Raw genomic sequence first — 21,911 nt, forward strand, 5'->3', positions numbered from 1 at the left:
TTGTCATATCATGGTAAAGACAGTACTCTGGGGAAATGTCATGAGAATTAAACAGTTTTTTAATTAATAAAGAGGAAAGGTTTAATCTCATTTACAACAGCAGGGAACAGGTTTGAACCAAAAGCATTTTGACCAAAACCTAAATTGGTTCGGAAACTGAGAAGCTGATTCCTAGCTGGAACCAAAAGATAGCTGGTTTTTTTTTCCCAGTTCGAACCATGAAGACATCTGTGTGTGTGTGTGTGTGTGTGTGTGTGTGTGTGTGTGTGTGTGTGTGCATTTATTTATAACAATATAACAGGACTGTGGCAGCGGGGGCGTGGTCAAGCGCCGGTCTGTGACAGGAGGGTGGAGTCAGGGAAGGTAAGTGGCAGAATCACTACACCTGACGGCAATTAACCTGTGTTTGTGTGTGTCTTCCCAGTGACCGCGCCCTATTTAAGTAGGGAGAGTGAGAGCGGAAGGGAGCTTCCCCAGAGGAGACTACAGTGTGTGTGTCTCTGTCTCTCTGATTGCTTATTTAATTGTCAGACTGAAAAGTGCGGCAATAAAGCCTCCTGTTCACCCTGATCTCTGTCCTGCCGTCCTCTGTGCTCCACCCACACGCAGGGAACATTTACAGTGGTGCCGAAACCCGGGAAAGTGGAGCACCAACCAAGCAGCCCCATGGAATCCTCCCCGTTCGCCGACCTGGTCCACGCCCTCGCCACGGCTCAGCAAAGCCAGCACCAGGCGCTCGTCGCACTCCGGAAGGAACAAGAGCGGCGCATCGAAGCCCTGGTGCTGGCCCAGCAGGAAGACCGTGAGGCGTTCCGGCACCTCCTCGCGTCGGCGGGGTCCACCAGCGCTCCGGCCGCGGGCCCGTTTCCCCTCACTGTCACCAAGATGGGCCCGCAGGACAACCCCGAGGTGTTCATCACGCTGTTTGAACAGGTTGCAGAAGCCTCGGGGTGACCGATGGAGCAGTGCACGGCGCGCCTTCTCCCCCTCCTAATGGGAGAGGCACAGCTGGCCGCACTACAGCTCCCCGCCAACCGCTGGCTGGCCTACGCGGACCTTCGCCGGGCAGTCCTCCAGCGCGTGGGGCACACACCTGAACAACAGTGCCAGCGCTTCCGCGCTCTGTGATTGGAGGAAGTCGGCCGGTCGTTCGCGTTCGGCCAGCAGCTCCGGGACGCCTGCTGGCGGTGGTTGAGGACCAACGATCATGACGCCGAGGGGATCATCGACCAGGTGGTGCTGGAACAGTTCATCGCCCGCTTACCAGCAGGAACCGCGGAGTGGGTCCAGTGCCACCACCCGGCTTCGCTGGATCAGGCAGTCGAGCTGGTGGAGGATCATTTGGCGGCTGTTCCGGCGGCAGGACAGCAGATGACGTCGACCCTTCTCTCCTCTTCTCTCTCTCTCTCTCCTTCTGTGTCCCATCCTCGCCCCATTCCCCCACCGCGGAGACGGGGGCCGGCTCCACCCCAGCCGGCCCGCCGCACCCACGGTGCCCTCCCGTTTCTCCCTTCTGTGTCTGTCTCTCCCCCCCCTCAGGTGAGTGAGCCCCAGAACACCGGTGCAGAGGGAAAGCCTGGGCCGGTTTGCTGGCGCTGCGGGGAGCCGGGCCACCTTCAACAACAGTGCACGGCAATGGAAGTGGGCACGGTGGTTCGGATCCCCAATGCGCCAGAGGCCGCCCTCGATCGGGCCGGAGCGTATCGCATACTGGTGAGTATCCAAGGGGATACATGTCAGGCGGTGGTGGATTCTGGTTGTAACCAGACCTCAATTCACCAAAGCCTGGTGCAAAACGAGGCATTGGGGGGAGCACAGGGGGTGAAGGTGTTGTGTGTGCATGGGGATGTTCACCGCTACCCTTTGGTGTCGGTCCACATTATTTTCAGAGGGGAAAAATTTATAGTGAAGGCGGCGGTTAATCCTCGCCTTACCCACTCTTTGATTTTGGGGACTGATTGGCCGGGATTTCGGGGTTTAATGACACGCCTAGTAAAGAGTGGGTCCTGCCATTTGACAGGGGGAGGTCCCGGTGTCGCTTTGGCGGGAGCAGCTGTCACAGAGCCGTCTATGTCATCTCCGCGTCAGAGTGAGGAGCCGCCGGCTCCTCCTCTCTCTATTGGGGAATCCCTCGCGGATTTCCCATTAGAACAATCGCGAGACGAGACTCTGCGACATGCATTTGACCAAGTGAGAGTAATCGATGGTCAAACGCTCCAGCCGAACGCCACCCCATCCTTCCCCTACTTCGCAGTTATGAAGGATAGATTATACCGAGTGACGCAGGACACTCAAACGAAAGAGCCAGTCACACAGCTTTTAATTCCGAAGAGCCGCCGGGAATTGGTATTCCAGGCGGCTCACTTTAATCCCATGGCTGGACACTTAGGGCAGGATAAGACACTAGCCCGAATAATGGCCCGATTCTATTGGCCGGGGATTCGCGGCGATGTTCGTAGGTGGTGTACGGCATGCCGCGAATGCCAGTTAGTAAATCCAGCAGCCATTTCAAAAGTGCCTTTGCACCCTCTTCCGTTAATCGAGACCCCGTTTGAGAGAATTGGGATGGATCTCGTCGGGCCATTAGATCGGTCAGCACGAGGGTACCACTTTATATTAGTTCTGGTGGACTATGCAACACGATACCCGGAAGCAGTGCCTCTGCGCAATATCTCAGCACGCAGTATTGCAGAGGCGCTCTTCTGCGTCATCTCCCGAGTTGGAATCTCGAAAGAGATTCTGACTGATCAAGGCACTACATTTATGTCATGAACACTATGCGAACTGTATGGGTTATTGGGGATTAAGCCGGTCCGCACCAGTGTGTATCACCCACAAACGGACGGTTTAGTGGAACGGTTCAACCGCACCCTCAAAAATATTATCAAAAAATTCGTAAGTGAGGACGCACGTAATTGGGATAAGTGGCTCGAACCCATGTTGTTCTCAGTGCGAGAGGTCCCCCAAGCCTCCATGGGGTTCTCCCCGTTCTAATTATTATATGGGCGTAAGCCGCGCGGCATCCTGGATGTGCTGCGGGAAAATTGGGAGGAGGGACCTTCACAAAGCAAAAACGAAATTCAATACGTTATGGACCTGCACGCAAAACTCCACACGCTCACCCACCTAACTCAGGCGAATTTGCGGCAGGCCCAGGAACGGCAAGCCTGCCTGTACAACAAGGGTACGCACCTTAGAGAATTCACTCCGGGAGATAAGGTACTCGTACTGTTGCCCACGTCGAGCTCCAAATTGATCGCCAAGTGGCAAGGACCCTTTGAGGTCACACGATGAGTTGGGGACGTCGACTATGAGGTGAGGCGAACAGACAGGGGTGGGGTGCTACAGATTTACCACCTCAATCTGCTTAAACTCTGGAACGAGGAGGTCCCCGTGGCATTGGTGTCGGTGGTTCCGGAGAAGGCATAGCTGGGGCCAGAGGTTCAAAAAGGAACACTGGCATCACGTACCTCTCCGGTAACCTGTGGAGACCACCTCTCCCCGACCCAACTCACGGAGGTCGCCCAGTTGCAGGCCGAGTTTTCGGATGTGTTCTCACCCCTGCCCGGCCGCACTAACCTCATAGAGCACCACATACAGTAGAGATGCCCCCGGGGGTGGCAGTGCATAGCCGCCCTTACAAGCTACCCGAACACAAAAAAAGGTGGTTCGGGAAGAACTTCAGACCATGCTCGAAATGGGCATCGTCGAGGAGTCCCACAGTGACTGGAGCAGCCCGGTGGTCTTGGTCCCCAAGGCCGACGGGTCGGTCTGGTTCTGTGTGGACTATAGAAAAGTCAACGTGGTGTCTAAATTCGACGCATACCCAATGCCTCGGGTTGATGAGTTGCTCGATCGACTAGGCACGGCTCGCTTTTATTCGACACTGGATTTGACGAAGGGATATTGGCAGATCCCCTTGACTCCATTATCCTGGGAAAAAACGGCCTTTTCCACACCGTTCGGCTTGCACCAATTTGTCACACTTCCTTTTGGGCTGTTTGGGGCGCCCGCTATGTTTCAGCAGCTGATGGACAGGGTCCTCCACCCCCATGCCACCTATGCGGCCGCATATCTTGATGATATCATCGTTTATAGTAATGACTGGCAGCGGCACTTACAACACCTGAGGGCCATCCTTAAGTCGCTGAGGCGAGCGAGTCTCACAGCCAACCCGAAGAAGTGTGTGATTGGGCGAGTGGAAGTATGGTATCTGGGCTTCCACTTGGGCAACGGGCAGGTGCGTCCCCAAATTAACAAGACAGCAGCAATTGCAGCCTGCCCGAGGCCCAAGACCAAAAAGGGGATGAGACAGTTCCTGGGGCTGGCTGGCTACTATCGTAGGTTTATACCTAATTATTCGGACGTCACCAGCCCGCTGACTGATCTCACTAAAAAGGGGGCACCAGATCCGGTCCAGTGGACGGAGCAATGCCAGCGGGCTTTCGCTGAGGTAAAGGCTGCACTGTGTGGGGGGCCACTATTACACTCCCCTGACTTTTCTCTCCCTTTTGTGTTGCAGACCGACGCGTCAGACAGAGGGCTGGGAGCGGTTTTGTCCCAGGAGGTGGAGGGAGAGGACCGCCCCGTCCTGTACATTAGCAGGAAGCTGTCAGTGCATGAGGGGCGCTACAGCACAATTGAAAAAGAGTGTCTAGCGATCAAGTGGGCGATCCTCGCCCTCCGTTACTACCTGCTGGGGTGCCCTTTCACCCTCTGGTCGGACCACGTGCCCCTCCAGTGGCTCCACCGCATGAAGGATGCCAACGTGCGGATCACCCGTTGGTATCTAGCACTCCAACCCTTCAATTTCAAGGTGGTCCACAGGCTGGGGGTGCAGATGGTCGTGGCGGACTTCCTCTCCCGTCGGGGGGGGGGGAGTCGGCTGCAGGCCGGATGGCCACGCGGCCTGAGTCGGGCGGTGGGGGTATGTGGCAGCGGGGGCGTGGTCAAGCGCTGATCTGTGACAGGAGGGCGGAGTCAGGGAAGGTAAGTGGCAGAATCACTACACCTGACGGCAATTAACCTGTGTTTGTGTGTGTCTTCCCAGTGACCGCGCCCTATTTAAGGAGGGAGAGTGAGAGTGGAAGGGAGCTTCCCCAGAGGAGACTACAGTGTGTGTGTGTCTCTGTCTCTCTGATTGCTTATTTAATTGTCAGACTGAAAAGTGTGGCAATAAAGCCTCCTGTTCAACCTGATCTCTGTCCTGCCATCCTCTGTGCTCCACCCACACGCAGGGAACATTTACAAGGACGTTCTCACCACCATGGTGTTTTTCAAAGAGGTCCTGCACATATATAATCATATCTATCTAATAAACAAATTATATAAAATAAAATTATACAATTTTTAAAATTTATTTCATTTTTTATTTTATTTTAAATAAATATAGACCTATCTCTAAACTCTCTGTTCTGGCAAAGGTGCTTGAATCTCTTGTCAGTGAACAAGTATAGAACAGATTGCTCCCAACTCTATTCTGTCACCATTTCAGTCAGATTTACGCAAAAAAAAAAAAATCATAGTCCTACTACTGCTGCCATGAAGGTCATTAATGATATAACAGAAGTTCTTGATAACAAGCAATGTCTTTCTTTGTTTCTAGATTTTTCTAAAGCCTTTGATACTGTTGATCACATGACTTTAACTGATTTTCTTACATCTACTGTTTTTTCTAAACAAGTAGTTAAGTGGTTTGCAAATTGTCTCACAGGCAGAACCAAGGCTGTTCAGATAGAGGGTTCTACCTCGGATTTATTGCAAGTACATAAAGGGGTTAGAATATTCTGTCCAAGGTTATATATACTAGTGCCTCTCAAAAAATTAGAATATTGTGAAAAAGTTCAATATTTTCCATCAGTTATTTAAGAAAGTCAAAATGTTATATATTATAGACTAATTACAGATAAACTAAAATGTTTCAAGTATTTTTTTATTTAAATCAGTATGGCATACAGTACAAAAACATAAAAAAACCCATCTCAAAATATTAGAATATTTCATTTCGAGTTTGAGTAAAACAGTATGACCACAGTGTATCTCTTGGTCTAGTTCAGTACACACAACCACAATCATGGGGAAGACTGCTGACTTGACTGTTGTCCAGAAGATGATCACTGATGCCCTCCACAAGGAGGGTAAGCCACAAAAGGTCATTGATGAAAAGGGTGGCTGGAAAAGGTGCACAAGCAACAGGGATGGCTGCAGTCTTGAGAGGATTGTCAAGAAAAGTTGATTCAAGAACTTGGGAGAGCTTCACAAGGAGTGGACTGAGGCTGGTGTCAGTGTATCAAGACCCATCACGAACCGACATCTTCAAGAAAGGGGATACAACTTTCGCATTCCTAATATCAAGCTACTCCTGAGCCAGAGACAATGTCAGAAGTGTCTTATCTGGGCTAAGGAGAGAAAGAAATGGACTGTTGCTCAGTGGTCCAAAGTCCTCTTTTCAGATGAAAGTACATTTTGCATTTAATTTGGAAATCACAGTTCTAGAGTCTGGAGGAAGAGTGGAGAGGCACAGAATCCAAGGTGTTTGAAGCCGAGTGTGAAGTTTCCACAGTCTGTGATGATTTGGGGTGCCATGTCATCTGCTGGTGTTGGTCCACTGTATTTTATCAAGTCCAAAGTCAACACAGCCATCTACCAGGAGATTTTAGAGCACTTCATGCTTCCATCTGCTGATGAGCTTTTTGGAGATGCTGATTTCCTTTTCCAGCAGGACTTAGCACTTACCCACAGTGCCAAAACTACTACCGAATGGTTTGCTGACCATGATATTACTGTATTTGATTGGCCAGCCAACTTGCCTGACCTGAACCCCATAGAGAATCTATGGGGTATTGTCAAGAGGAAGATGAGAAACACCCGACCCCAAAATACAGATACTCTGAAAGCCACTATCAAAGCAACCTGGGCTTCAATAACACCTCAGCAGTGCCACAGACTGATCACCTCCATGCCACACCGCATTGATACAGTAATTCATGGTAAAGGAGCCCCAACCAAGTATTGAGTGTATAAATGAATATACTTTTCAGAAGTTGGACATTTCTGTACCCCTCCTAGAACTGCCACCTTATTGTGGTGGAGGGGTTTGTGTGCTTGAATGATCCTAGGAGCTATGTTGTCGGGGGCATTATGCCCCTGTCAGGGTTTCCCAAGGCAGACAGGTCCTAGGTGACAGGCCAGACCAAGAGCAGTTCACCAAAACGCCTAATGGAGCAACAACCAAGGACCGAGACGTCGCCCGGTACGGCGCAGCTGGGGCCCCATCCTGAAGCCAAGCCCGGGGTTGGGGCTCGCATGCGAGCGCTTGGTGGCCGGGCCTTTGCCCATGGGGCCCGGCCGGGCTCAGCCTGAAGAGGTGACGTGGGCCCGACCTCCTGTGGGTTTACCACCCACAGAGGTAGCAGTAGGGGGCTGGTGCAGTGTGGATTGGGTGGCAGTCGAAGGCAGGGGCCTCGACAACCTGATCCCTGGACACAGCGGCTAGCTGTTGGGACATGGAATGTCACTTCGCTGGGGGGGAAGGAGCCTGAGCTTGTGCGGGAGGTTGAGAGGTACCGGCTAGAGATAGTAGGGCTCACCTCCACGCACAGCTTGGGCTCTGGAACCCAGCTCCTCGAGAGGGGCTGGACTCTCCACTTCTCTGGAGTCGCCCATGGTGAGCGGTGGCGGGCTGGTGTAGGCTTGCTTATAGCTCCCCAGCTCAGCCGCCATGTGTTGGAGTTTACCCCAGTGAATGAGAGGGTCGCCTCTCTGCACCTTCGGATTGGGGAGAGGGCTCTTGCTGTTGTTTGTGCCTACGGGCCGAATAGCAGTGTAAAGTATCCGGCCTTGGATTCCCTGGGAGAGGTACTGAGGGGTGCTCAGACTGGGGACTCCATTGTGCTACTGGGGGACTTCAATGCTCACGTGGGTGACGACAGTGACACCTGGAGGGGTGTGGTTGGGAGGAACGGCCTCCCCGATCTGAACCCGAGTGGTGTTTTGTTATTGGACTTCTGTGCTAGTCACGGTTTGTCCATAACAAACACCATGTTCGAGCATAGGGGTGTCCATAAGTGCACGTGGCACCAGGACACCTTAGGTCGGAGGTCGATGATAGACTTTGTTGTCATTTCATCTGATCTCCGGCCCTATGTCTTGGACACTCGGGTGAAGAGAGGGGCTGAGCTGCCAACTGATCACCACCTGGTGGTGAATTGGATCCGCTGGTGGAGGAGGAAGCTGGACAGACCTGGCAGGCCCAAACGTATGGTGAGGGTCTGCTGGGAACGTCTGGCCGAGCACTCTGTTGGGGAGGTCTTTAACTCCCACCTCCGGGAGAGCTTTTCCCAGCTTCTGGGGGAGATGGGGGACATTGAGTCTGAGTGGACCATGTTCTCTACCTCCATTGTGGACGCGGCTGTTCGGAGCTGTGGCCACAAGGTCTCCGGTGCCTGTCGTGGCAGCAATCCCCAAACCCAGTGGTGGACACCGGAAGTAAGGGATGCCGTCAAGCTGAAGAAGGAGTCCTATTGGGCCATGTTGACCTCCAGGACTCCTGAGGCAGCTGACAGGTATCGGCAGGCCAGGCGTGCTGCAGCTCGGGCAGTTGCGGAGGCAAAAACTCGGAACTGGGAGGAGTTCGGGGAGGCCATGGAGAAGGACTATCGGTCGGCCTTGAAGAAATTCTGGCAAACCGTCCGGCGCCTCAGGAGGGTTAAGCAGTACTCTGCCAATACTGTTTACAGTGCGGGTGGGGAGCTGTTGACCTCGACTGGGGATATTGTTGGGCGGTGGAAGGAATAAGGATCTCCTCAATCCCACCGTCATGTCTTCCATTGAGGAGACTGAGGCTGATGACTCAGAGGTAGACTCGTCCATTACCCAAGCCGAAGTCTCTGAGGTGGTTTGCAAGCTCGTCGGTGGCAAGGCACTGGGGGTGGATGAGATCCACCCCGAGTATCTCAAGTCTCTGGATGTTGTGGGGCTGTCTTGGTTGACACGCCTCTGCAACATCGCATGGCGGTCGGGGACAGTGCCTCTGGAGTGGCAGACTGGGGTGGTGGTCCCTCTTTTTAAGAAAGGGGACCAGAGAGTGTGCTTCAATTATAGGGGAATCACACTTCTCAACCTCCCAGGGAAGGTTTACTCCAGGGTACTGGAGAGGAGAATTTGACCGATAGTCGAACCTCAGATCCAGGAGGAACAATGCGGTTTTCGTCCTGGTCACGGAACACTGGACCAGCTCTATACCCTTTATAGGGTGCTCGAGGGTTCATGGGAGTTTGCCCAACCAGTCCACATGTGCTTTGTGGATCTGGAGAAGGCATTCGACCATGTCCCCTGTGGTATTCTGTGGGGGGTGCTTCGGGAGTATGGGGTTCGGGGCTCTTTGCTAAGGGCTGTCCGGTCCCTGTACGAACGGAGCAAGAGTCTGGTTCGCATTGCCGGCAGTAAGTCAGACCTGTTCCCAGTGCATGTTGGACTCTGGCAGGGCTGCCCTTTGTCAGCGGTTCTGTTCATAATTTTTATTGACAGAATTTCTAGGCGCAGCCAGGGGCCGGAAGGAATCCTGTTTGGGAACCACAGGATTTCATCTCTGCTTTTTGCGGATGATGTTGTCCTGTTGGCTTCTTCAAACCAGGACCTCCAGCATGCACTGGGGCGGTTTGCAGTCGAGTGTGAAGCGGCTGGGATCAGCACCTCCAAGTCCGAAGCCATGGTTCTCGACCGAAAAAGGGTGGCTTGCCCTCTTCAGGTTGGTGGAGAAGTCCTGCCTCAAGTGGAGGAGTTTAAGTATCTCGGGATCTTGTTCATGAGTGAGGGAAGGATGGAGCGTGAGATCGACAGGCAGATTGGTGCAGCCTCCACAGTGATGCGGTCGCTTTACCGGTCCGTCGTGGTGAAGAAGGAGCTGAGCCAAAAGGCGAAGCTCTCAATTTACTGGTCGATCTACATTCCGACTCTCACCTATGGTCATGAGCTTTGAGTAATGACCGAAAGAACAAGATCGCGGATACAAGCGGCCGAAATGAGTTTCCTTCACAGGGTGGCTGGGCGCTCGCTTAGAGATAGGGTGAGAAGCACAGTCACTCGGGAGGAGCTCGGAGTAGAGCCGCTGCTCCTCCACATCGAGAGGAATCAGCTGAGGTGGCTCGGGCATCTCTTTCGGATGCCTCCTGGACGCCTCCCTGGGGAGGTGTTCCAGGCATGTCCCCCGGGAGGAGGCCCCGGGGAAGACCCAGGACATGCTGGAGGGACTATGTCTCTCGGCTGGCCTGGGAACGCCTCGGTGTTCTTCCCGAGGAGCTGGCCGAGGTGTCTGGGGAAAGGGAAGTTTGGGCTTCCATGCTTAGACTGCTGCCTCTGTGACCCGGTCCCGGATAAAGCGGAAGAAGACGAGACGAGACAAGACAAGAAGAGACATTTCTGTATTGTAAATCCTTTTTTTGATTGATCTTAGGGAATATTCTAATAATTTGAGATACTGGATTTCTGATTTTCATGAGCTATAAGCCATAATCATCAAAATTAAAACAAAAAAGGCTTTAAATATTTCACTGTACATGTAATGAATATAGAATATATGAAAGTTTACCTTTTTGAATTAAATTATGAAAAAAAGGAACTTTTTCATGGTATTCTAATTTTTTGAGATGCACTAGTATTTAACCTTGGACAGAATATTCCAAACTCAGCTTTTAATTTTTATGCTGATGACACTCATCTACCACTCCGTACCCACTTCTGCAAAGGCTTTCGAGTATCTTCAACATTCCTTTTATAGAGTACAGGAACAGCTTTGTCATCTGCAACTTGTTTTAAATGCAGAGAAAACAAAGCTCATGTTCTTAGCACTTCAAAAACAGCAAGGTCAGCACTGTCTGAGAAAATTTTAACGAGAAATCGTCAACAAATAGAGTTGGTATCTACTTTTAAATCCCTCACCCAACTCCTGATAGGCCTAGCACCTGTCAGCAGATAAGCTTCTTCCATTTATCCCAAAGTTTAAATAATTCAGCTTCCATTACAGAGTCTAAAGATGTCAATCTTGCTGTGAGTGACTCAGTAATGTTTTGGATCCATCTCTTTCTTGGTCGTCCTACAGGTCTTTTAGTCGTAGGTTTCCAGATGAACCATTTCTTTGGTATTCGTTGGTCCTCCATTCTCACCACCTAAGTTGGGCACACTCCACAAAAGTGAGGACACTTTCCACACCCAGTTCTTGTCTAATTTTTTACTTGCTGATTTTGTCAAGTTTGGTTACATCCTTGATCATTCTAAGAACTCTCATCTCCACTGCCTGCACCCTACTCTTGGTCTTTGATGTAAGGGTCCATGCTTCACAGCCGTAACCTAGTATTGGTCGTAGGATGGTCTTATATATGCATATTTTCACTTTTCGTTGTATGTGTTTGTCTTTCAGAAGGGGGAAGAGCAGGTTCACATTTTTGCTCTATTCTTTGATTCTACTTTTAAATATATAGGATTTTTAATTGATGACCAGTTGTCTTAAGGAGCACATTCAGTATGTTGTAAAAAAAAAAATTAAGCTCTTATAAGAATTTTATTATTGAAACAATTCTTGCTTTTCTTTTCATGCTAAAAAGAAACTGGTGGAATTGACTTTTTGCCCGTTATTGATGATGGAGATATGTTGTATATGAATGCATCTGCTCATTGTCTTCGCATGCTGGATGGGGCACTGAGATTTATTACAAACTGTGGGTCTTTGACTCACCACTGTGTTCTCTACTCTAAAGTGAATTGGTCATCCTTATGAGCTCATCACCTCAGTCACTGGTATGCGTTCATCTACAAAACCATTCTGGGCAAAATTCCCTCTTACTGATCTCTTTTAAAATGCAAACAAAGAGGTCACAATCTTCGCTCTGTGGACATTTTGCAATTTTTTTTTCCAAAGTAAGAACTGAATTAGGAAGGAAAGCTTTTAGGTTTTCGGCATCTGATGCTTGGAACAATTTACAATCTAAACTTCAACTTCAAAACCTTGTATCCTTGACTGAATTTAAAGCACAAATGAAAACTTTGGAGGCCAGGCTCTCTGTGTGCAAGTGTTTTTTATATGAGTAAGTTTTATTGTAGCTAATTTATGTGTTGTCTATTATTTTATTCTATCTGTGTTGCTGCTGTCTTGGCCAGGTCTCTTTTGTAAAAGACATCCTTGATCTCAATGAGACTAACCTGGTTAAATAAAGGCTAAATGAATTAAAAAATAAAAAAAAAATATCCAGCTATACAATGATGATGGCGGTGGCAGATAGCTAGAGATTCCCATTTTAACAAATTAAGTTAAAACCTTGAATGGCAGAAAAATCCTTAGGTTGGTCTAAAATAGATCTTGCAGCATTATTTTGTAATATTTGAAGGTGTTGCATGCATACTTCATTATTTTTTATCACCCCATGCTAAATCAGTATAATCAAAAAACGGGAATATAAGGCTATTGTAAAGTGTCAAGCGAGCGCTAAGCTGTACCTGATGCTTAAAGCGGCGCAATACGCCAAGCCTCTGACAGACTTTCATGTCATTAGTTTGGAGGGTTTCTACATCTTGTTATCATTAGTGGTTGGTCCATGATTGTTTTGAAATTAAAATAAATATCTGCAATAAACAGGATAAAAGCTTACAGGTAATCAGTGCGAGCCGCCATCTTGTTACTACTGTTTATTTCCGTTGCACATTGTGCAACCTGATTGTTGATGATGCATCCTTGATTACAAACAGTTCAACTCAAAACTGGTAGAAATGAGGGATGGTTCACTAGTTGGCACCAAGGTTCAAAGAATCCTGAATGGAACTGGTTCAAGAAGCCACAATAGCTGTTGTTTTTTTTTTCCAGTGCGAACCATGAAGACATCAGCGGGTGTGTCATTATTTTGGGGAATTTTTACACTTTTTTATCATTAGTAGTTGGTCCGTGATTGTTTTCAAATGAAAACAAACATTACATTACAGGCATTTAGCAGACGCTGTTAGCCAGAGCAACATACAACACACCCAGAGCAGCCTGGTGTTAGGTGCCTTGCTGAAGAGCACTTCAGCCATTCCTGCTGGGCCAGGAAATTGAACCAGTGACCTTTTGGTCCCAGAGCTGCTTCTCTAATCATTAGGCCATGGCTTCCCCCATAGCTGCAATAAACAGAACAAAAGTTTACAGGTAATCAGTGTGATCCGCCATCTTGTTCTCATCTCATTATCTCTAGCCGCTTTATCCTTCTACAGGGTCACAGGCAAGCTGGAGCCTATCCCAGCTGACTACGGGCGAAAGGCGGGGTACACCCTGGACAAGTCACCAGGTCATCACAGGGCTGACACATAGACACAGACAACCATTCACACTCACATTCACACCTACAGTCAATTTAGAGTCACCAGTTAACCTAACCTGCATGTCTTTGGACTGTGGGGGAAACCGGAGCACCCGGAGGAAACCCACGCGGACACGGGGAGAACATGCAAACTCCACACAGAAAGGCCCTTGCCGGCCCCGGGGCTCGAACCCAGGACCTTCTTGCTGTGAGGCGACAGCGCTAACCACTACACCACCGTGCCGCCGCCATCTTGTTACTACTGTTTAATTCCGTTGCACATTATGCAACCCACTTGTTGATGACGCATGCTTGATTACAACGGTTCAACTCAAAACTAGTAGAAATGAGGGATGGTTCACTGGCTGGCACCAACGCTCAAAGAATCCTGAATGAAACCGGTTCAAGAAGCCGCTTGCTGTTGGTCAAGAAGCGAACACAACCAGGTTGCACAAAGGACTGTAAATTGCTCAATATGGGAGTGTTATTATACCTGCGTGTGTGCCAAAGCCCTGAGATATGAAAGATCAGACAGATCTGGTCAGATGTTTAAGTTTTATTTGTGACCATTATAGAAATTAGCACTGCGTTTTCAGGGAAGCCATCACAGACTGCGATATGTCTCAAGATGATGAGATCATGTTCACAAGTTGTTATTGCCCAAGCATAAACTGAATATATGATATGCAAGCGTTGTAATAGCAATTTGAGCCTGCTGTGAATGCTCGGTCTGACTGCGCAGAAGACATAACACTGATCTTCAGCAAGAGACTGTCAGAAGCGACACATGAGCAGGAAAATGCACTCTTCATCAAGTTTTTTTTTTTTAAAAGGTGTGAAATTTGCCAGCCAAATGTAGTTCAGCCAAGGTGTCTAAAGTTTGCTTGTTTAGTTTTGTACTGAAGCTACAAGGCTAATGTAGCAAACAAGACTTATAGATTTCAAATGCAGCTCAAATTACTTTCCAGTGTGAAATAAAATAAAAAATAAAAAGAAAGCCCAAAAGCGGTCCAAAATAAACTGCCACAAAAAGGCAGTCAAAAATAAAATAGTGAAATGTAATAATAATAATAATAATAATAATAATAATAATAATAAATGAGTGCAATAAATGTTTGACTACCCACCTGCCAAAAATATAAATAAATAAATAAATAAATAAATAAAAGCTTTGAGTCACAGCACCTACCAAAGTCTGATGTTTGTGTGGACTGATACCAAACTGTGCACTGAGGAAGAAAGGGATTCTGCTTCAAGATGGCTGCTACTTCTGTTTTAAGTCTGCAAAACCTTTTCATCCATTTTAATAGATGACACTGTCACACAGACACAAGTCTGATTGAGACACATTGTGCCATTTGCTTGGAGTCAGTCTGTTACCCATAAGCTTCCTGTACTTGTTAGCGCTTGTGCAAAAACGAAAGAAGCAAACCTCAGACACGAAGCATGTCTTGGCTAGATGGACTACACTTGTGGAAAATTTTACTCTTGACCACACTGTGATGAGTGATGAGCCTGTAGATCTCTTGATACCTGCAGTATACTATATCTGTATCACTAACTTCATGCTGTGGATTTATATTTAATGCTAATCATTTTTGCTGCATACCTTCAAATGTTATTAACTCTTTCTCTTATAAACTCTTTTCTTGTGTCATCAATTTGACTTGGCTGAAAATAATATTCCTGAGAATTCGTCTTTATCTGAAGCTCTGCTCTGCCGTCCCTGTCCAAGCCTGCTGTGTGCACAGTGAGAAATCTCAGACTGTCTGTGGGAGTGCTGCCGTGAGTCACATGTCAGTTCACTCCTTCCTCAGTTTAGACGAGATTAACTTGTCAAACAACTGGTCCTTTGCCAGTCTGCGCTTTCCAAGCGGATCTAGAACCCTGATCCTTTCTTGGACTGATAGTTGAGGCTTAACTGAACGCAGGGCCAGCGAGAAGCGAGAAATAAGCAGCTGTGGATTTAAGACCACTTTACCTGGATTCAGTGGTGCAGGATGGCGGGATTAGCTGCTTGGGTCTGGCAGCATACTAGTCTGTTTAGCTTAAGGTAAACAGTGTCATTCTCTGTATATACACAACTCAGGGACTAAAAAAAGTGCACACATGGAGGAGGAAAGACAAACTTTTGAAGTCAACACACCAACCTGAATAATGGCCTTCATATGTGACGGAGTGTCTATGGTTCACCATTGGTTAGAGGTTTTGTAGTGTTAGTGTGCCCTGCGTTATTGATATCAGCGAACAAATTCAGAAGTTTAAGGGTGAATGATGTTACCGGTTGGAGAGATTGCCGATTGACTGGTCAGCTAAACAATGCAGTGCAGGAGAAGGAATATGGAAGTAAACCCTCAACAGTGTACACACATACACATAAACATCTCATGATTTAACTAGCTATAGACTTCTTAAATTCCAAGCAGGCTATTTGCTAGCTAAGCTAGGTATTTTGGCCATGTTCCAAACTGCATAGTCTGAGGATGCCCAACCATAACACTCACAGGGGGTAGCCATGTCCTGAAGGTTAGAGATGCAGCCATGGACCCAAAGGATCGCCAGTTCGATTCCCGGGACCAGCGGGAAAAACGTGAGGGGAGTTGAGTTAATGAACAGCACTTTCCCCTCCCTCTGTATCATGGCTGAAGTGCCCTTGAGCAAGGCACCGAACCCCCAACTGCTCCCTTGGTGCTGTAACATAGCTTGAGTGTACATGTGATGAAAATAAAGGTCTTCTGCTTTTGGAAAGCCCCATTCAGGAATTAGTGCCCTTTAGCTGTTATAATAACCTCTACACTTTTGAGAAGGCAAACTTCATATCTGACCATGCACTCCTACAAAACCAAGAAAGTGAAAAATACCTGGTCTCTTGATTTATTTATTTTTTGGTCCTATAGGAGCCAATTCCTGATGCACACCTCTATTATATACACTACTGTATATGGCCAAATGCTTGTGGAAACTTGACCATCAGACCTTCCCCAAACTGCTGCTGAAATGTTGTATGGTCAGATGTCCACAAATTTTTAGCTATAGTGTATAGTGTATACTGACGCTGGTACCATCACAAAGGCAACTCTCTCTCTCTCATTATCTCTAGCCGCTTTATCCTTCTACAGGGTCGCAGGCAAGCTGGAGCCTATCCCAGCTGACTACGGGCGAAAGGCGGGGTACACCCTGGACAAGTCGCCAGGTCATCACAGGGCTGACACATAGACACAGACAACCATTCACACTCACATTCACACCTACGGTCAATTTAGAGTCACCAGTTAACCTAACCTGCATGTCTTTGGACTGTGGGGGAAACCGGAGCACCCGGAGGAAACCCACGCGGACACGGGGAGAACATGCAAACTCCACACAGAAAGGCCCTCGCCGGCCCCAGGGCTCGAACCCAGGACCTTCTTGCTGTGAGGCGACAGCGCTAACCACTACACCACCGTGCCGCCCCACAAAGGCAACTGTTTTTACATATTATTTAGTGCAATAGTATTGGATTTGGAATGTCTTTCTGCAATATTGCACTTTTTCATCTCATCTCATTATCTCTAGCCGCTTTATCCTTCTACAGGGTCGCAGGCAAGCTGGAGCCTATCCCAGCTGACTACGGGCGAAAGGCGGGGTTCACCCTGGACAAGTCGCCAGGTCATCACAGGGCTGACACATAGACACAGACAACCATTCACACTCACATTCACACCTACGCTCAATTTAGAGTCACCAGTTAACCTAACCTGCATGTCTTTGGACTGTGGGGGAAACCGGAGCACCCGGAGGAAACCCACGCGGACACGGGGAGAACATGCAAACTCCACACAGAAAGGCCCTCGCCGGCCCCGGGGCTCAAACCCAGGACCTTCTTGCTGTGAGGCGACAGCGCTAACCACTACACCACCGTGCCGCCCCTTGCACTTTTTGGTTTTCTATTTTTTTTAGACAACTACCACTGAAGTTCTGTGCCAGTCAGCCACCAGCTCAAGTCTTTGTGCCTTTGAGAAAGACTAGAACAATTACAACCTGCCCCTTATTGTGAAGCAAGACAGCCTTTCGATTTCATAAAATCGGTGAAATTTTAGTTCCCTCTGAAATGTGGTCCATCCATCCATCCATCATCTGTAGCTGCTTATCCTGTTCTATAGGGTCACAGGCAAGGTGGAGCCTAGCACAGCTGACTATGGGTGAAAGGCGGGGTACACCCTGGATAAGTTGCCAGGTCATCACAGGGCCGACACAAAGAAACAAACAACCATTCACACTCACATTCACACCTACGCTCAATTTAGAGTCACCAGTTAACCTAACCTGCATGTCTTTGGACTGTGGGGGAAACTGGAGCACCCAGAGGAAACCCACGCAGACACGGGGAGAACATGCAAACTCCGCACAGAAAGGCCCTCGCCGGCCATGGGGCTCGAACCCGGACCTTCTTGCTGTGAGGCGACAGTGCTAACCACTACACCACCGTGCCACCCTGAAATGTGGTCATTGTGATTTACGTTTATTTCTGTAATCTCTCACAAAATATCAGGCCATTCTGTGGCTGGGAAGTTATTTAATTTGAGGGGATTAAAGCAAATAATGTGCATGAAATCGCTCGCTTCTCGCAGTCAAGCAGACAGAGGAAGTCCGTGTGCGCATGCGCAGGTTTACCTTCTTCTTCTTCTTCTTCTTTTGGGTTTTACAGCAGCTGGCATCCACAGTGTTGCATTACTGCCATCTACAGGTTTCCCTTTGAGCGTGCACTGACAGTTCCATCATTCTGTCGCTAAACGAACAGCTGATCACACCGAGGTGCTCGCTGAGCGCCCATATTTATTAGTTTGGTCCTGCGTTTCCTTTCCTTCATATATAACATAACGTCTTTTCTTTTCGCTTTCCGTTACTGTAGTCAGTTTTTCATGTTTCATTTGCACACTCACGTCCTCCATTTTTCTTTCCTGTTTCAAATTTGTATCCCACAATGCCTTGCGTGAACGGGGAAAGCCCACCACGGGATGCATGACGTATTATCTTGAATTGGGTCATGGGGAAGCAGGAAAAAATAGCGGCGAATTTAAGGCTGCATGGTTCTAAATTCATTAATTGTTCTATTTTAAATAACCTAATAAAATTGGAAGTCTGTGATTCGAATTCAGTAGCTTTCAGTCACTAAACAAAAATAATTGGGTGTCGGGAAAATTTTTTTTATGACCTATGCTTGAAAAATCCGAAAGGTGGTCTACCCTAAAACCTAAACCTAACCCATTAGATCATGTTGGTTTGATATTGCAACAGGAACGTGTGCTGCTGTGTACAACCCCGATTCCAAAAAAGTTGGGACAAAGTACAAATTGTAAATAAAAACGGAATGCAATGATGTGGAAGTTTCAAAATTCCATATTTTATTCAGAATAGAACATAGATGACATATCAAATGTTTAAACTGAGAAAATGTATCATTTAAAGAGAAAAATTAGGTGATTTTAAATTTCATGACAACAACACATCTCAAAAAAGTTGGGACAAGGCCATGTTTCCCACTGTGAGACATCCCCTTTTCTCTTTACAACAGTCTGTAAACGTCTGGGGACTGAGGAGACAAGTTGCTCAAGTTTAGGGATAGGAATGTTAACCCATTCTTGTCTAATGTAGGATTCTAGTCGCTCAACTGTCTTAGGTCTTTTTTGTCGTATCTTCCATTTTATGATGCACCAAATGTTTTCTATGGGTGAAAGATCTGGACTGCAGGCTGGCCAGTTCAGTACCCGGACCCTTCTTCTACGCAGCCATGATGCTGTAATTGATGCAGTATGTGGTTTGGCATTGTCATGTTGGAAAATGCAAGGTCTTCCCTGAAAGAGACGTCGTCTGGATGGGAGCATATGTTGCTCTAGAACCTGGATATACCTTTCAGCATTGATGGTGTCTTTCCAGATGTGTAAGCTGCCCATGCCACACACACTAATGCAACCCCATACCATCAGAGATGCAGGCTTCTGAACTGAGCGCTGATAACAACTCGGGTCGTCCTTCTCCTCTTTAGTCCGAATGACACGGCGTCCCTGATTTCCATAAAGAACTTCAAATTTTGATTCGTCTGACCACAGAACAGTTTTCCACTTTGCCACAGTCCATTTTAAATGAGCCTTGGCCCAGAGAAGGCGTCTGCGCTTCTGGATCGTGTTTAGATACGGCTTCTTCTTTGAACTATAGAGTTTTAGCTGGCAACGGCGGATGGCACGGTGAATTGTGTTCACAGATAATGTTCTCTGGAAATATTCCTGAGCCCATTTTGTGATTTCCAATACAGAAGCATGCCTGTATGTGATGCAGTGCCGTCTAAGGGCCCGAAGATCACGGGCACCCAGTATGGTTTTCCGGCCTTGACCCTTATGCACAGAGATTCTTCCAGATTCTCTGAATCTTTTGATGATATTATGCACTGTAGATGATGATATGTTCAAACTCTTTGCAATTTTACACTGTCGAACTCCTTTCTGATATTGCTCCACTATTTGTTGGCGCAGAATTAGGGGGATTGGTGATCCTCTTCCCATCTTTACTTCTGAGAGCCGCTGCCACTCCAAGATGCTCTTTTTATACCCAGTCATGTTAATGACCTATTGCCAATTGACCTAATGAGTTGCAATTTGGTCCTCCAGCTGTTCCTTTTTTGTACCTTTAACTTTTCCAGCCTCTTATTGCCCCTGTCCCAACTTTTTTGAGATGTGTTGCTGTCATGAAATTTCAAATGAGCCAATATTTGGCATGAAATTTCAAAATGTCTCACTTTCGACATTTGATATGTTGTCTATGTTCTATTGTGAATACAATATTAGTTTTTGAGATTTGTAAATTATTGCATTCCATTTTTATTTACAATTTGTACTTTGTCCCAACTTTTTTGGAATCGGGGTTTTATATATATATATATATATATATATATATATATATATATATATATATATATATATATATGTGTGTGTGTGTGTGTGTGTGTGCACTTATCTATAACTCTGAGCAGGAGAACCTTGTGTTGTCTCAGCCAGCTACCTGCTGCCGTTCTCCTCTCAGATCTAATTGGTAATTATTTTTCAGGGTTAATACCTTTATTCAGGTTGTCACCGTGTGGCAAGTAGTGAAGGATTATGAACCTCATGGGGAGAAGCAGTGCGAGATGAGACACTGGCACAGGCAGAACTGATCATTTTTGTGCAGGCAGAGACGGAGGACAGCTCATCTTTGATCCACTGGGGTCTTCGCAGGCCAGAGGGGTGACAGCTGCATTTTCTTTAGCCCCACATTTGAATTTGAATTCTATCTTATGATGCAGCTATGCGCCGACTTGGCAGGCCAGTGGGGTAATCTGTTCCGCGCAAAACGCAGAGCCTTTCTTCCTGTGTGCCCTCACAGAGATTTGAGTAATTAAAGTTAAATGGAATGCATTAGGAAAAAAAAACCTCACTTGTACTGGTGGCTGTCTTGCGAGTGCCAAGCGTGAATACTCAGGGCTGTCCTTCGCGCTCTAATCCCTCGTACTATTTCTGCCCCTGTGACTTTGGCTGCCGCTGCACTGGAAGCTCAGCTCTCTTCACAAGCCGTCTTTGCAAGCTGAAAAGTGGAACTTCTGAACTGGTGACAGTTATTTGGAGTAAACATCTGTGCTGGTGTTGCTTTTCGACCCTTTCAGTGGTACTCTGAGCAAGAGAGTCAGGAACTCAAACATTCGACGTCATACCTTAATGTGTGGAAGGAAAAAAAAAGAAGACACAGCCAGTGAAGTGGAGACCTTGTGAATCGTTTAGACATCATTAAAGGAAAGCTGTACACGGAAACACATTAACTATGTTTATATTGAAATGTTTGTGATGCTTTCAGTGATCTGGTTCTAATTTGTTTGTCTATGCATTATTTTATTTTTGTTATTCCTGTGAGAAGTTAGTGGTTATGTGCAATGCTGTCATCATTGAAGGACTTTACTGTAGAATGGTGTCTAATAGGAGAAAACGCCAAGAAAAAAAAAGTGATAGCAGGCAGGAAGTGCTTCTTTCCTCACACACGGTTTTCTAGCAATATTCAACATCATATTAATGTGAAATCTTGTATAGGATGGAGACAGCAAATAGCCTGAAAATTTCAAAATGTACTTCTACAGCACAGTTATGTCAGAGATTTGACTCGGTCATTTAGCAATCTACAATGTTATTGATGGTGGGAATAAAGCTTCTGATGAAGATGATCTGAAGCTTTTGAAGCTTCAAAAGCTGATCTGTTTGAACATTATTTACAGATGAGGAGATGAGAACTGGACAGACTAAAGGACTAAAGCACTGCTCTCTTCACCCCCCACCCCCAGAGATGACGCGAGGGTTACATCCCACTGCATCACTATGATCAGGTAGCTGAATGACATTGTAGAACTGCAGGACACCATTAACCAAAGAGAAAACAGACCAAGGGTTTCATTTAGATTAAACTAATAAATAAATAGATAAATATATACATAAACAAACTCAGAATTTAATTCCAAAATAAATCTTGGATGGCAGGATGATCTCGCTTAATATAAACTTTAATAAGCTATTTGTTCAGGGCAGATGTTTCTAA

General features: G+C 47.2%; 1 long non-coding RNA gene across 2 annotated transcripts in view; it reads left to right on the top strand.

Annotated features, from left to right (window-relative positions):
* The first annotated feature begins 300 nt into the window (after window positions 1-300).
* LOC132883886 (uncharacterized) overlaps window positions 301-21,911 on the top strand; it is a 50,066-nt gene continuing 28,455 nt past the window's right edge. Inside the window, exons 1-2 of one of the 2 annotated variants that reach the window (XR_009654408.1) lie at window positions 301-363; window positions 21,595-21,702. This is a non-coding gene — a long non-coding RNA (uncharacterized LOC132883886). Of the gene's footprint in view, window positions 364-15,211; window positions 15,376-21,594; window positions 21,703-21,911 lie in introns of those variants that run through there. The other variant, XR_009654407.1, reaches the window with a different exon arrangement.

Source organism: Neoarius graeffei, chromosome 3 (genome assembly GCF_027579695.1).
Source record: "Neoarius graeffei isolate fNeoGra1 chromosome 3, fNeoGra1.pri, whole genome shotgun sequence".
NCBI classification, from domain to species: Eukaryota; Metazoa; Chordata; class Actinopteri; order Siluriformes; family Ariidae; genus Neoarius; species Neoarius graeffei.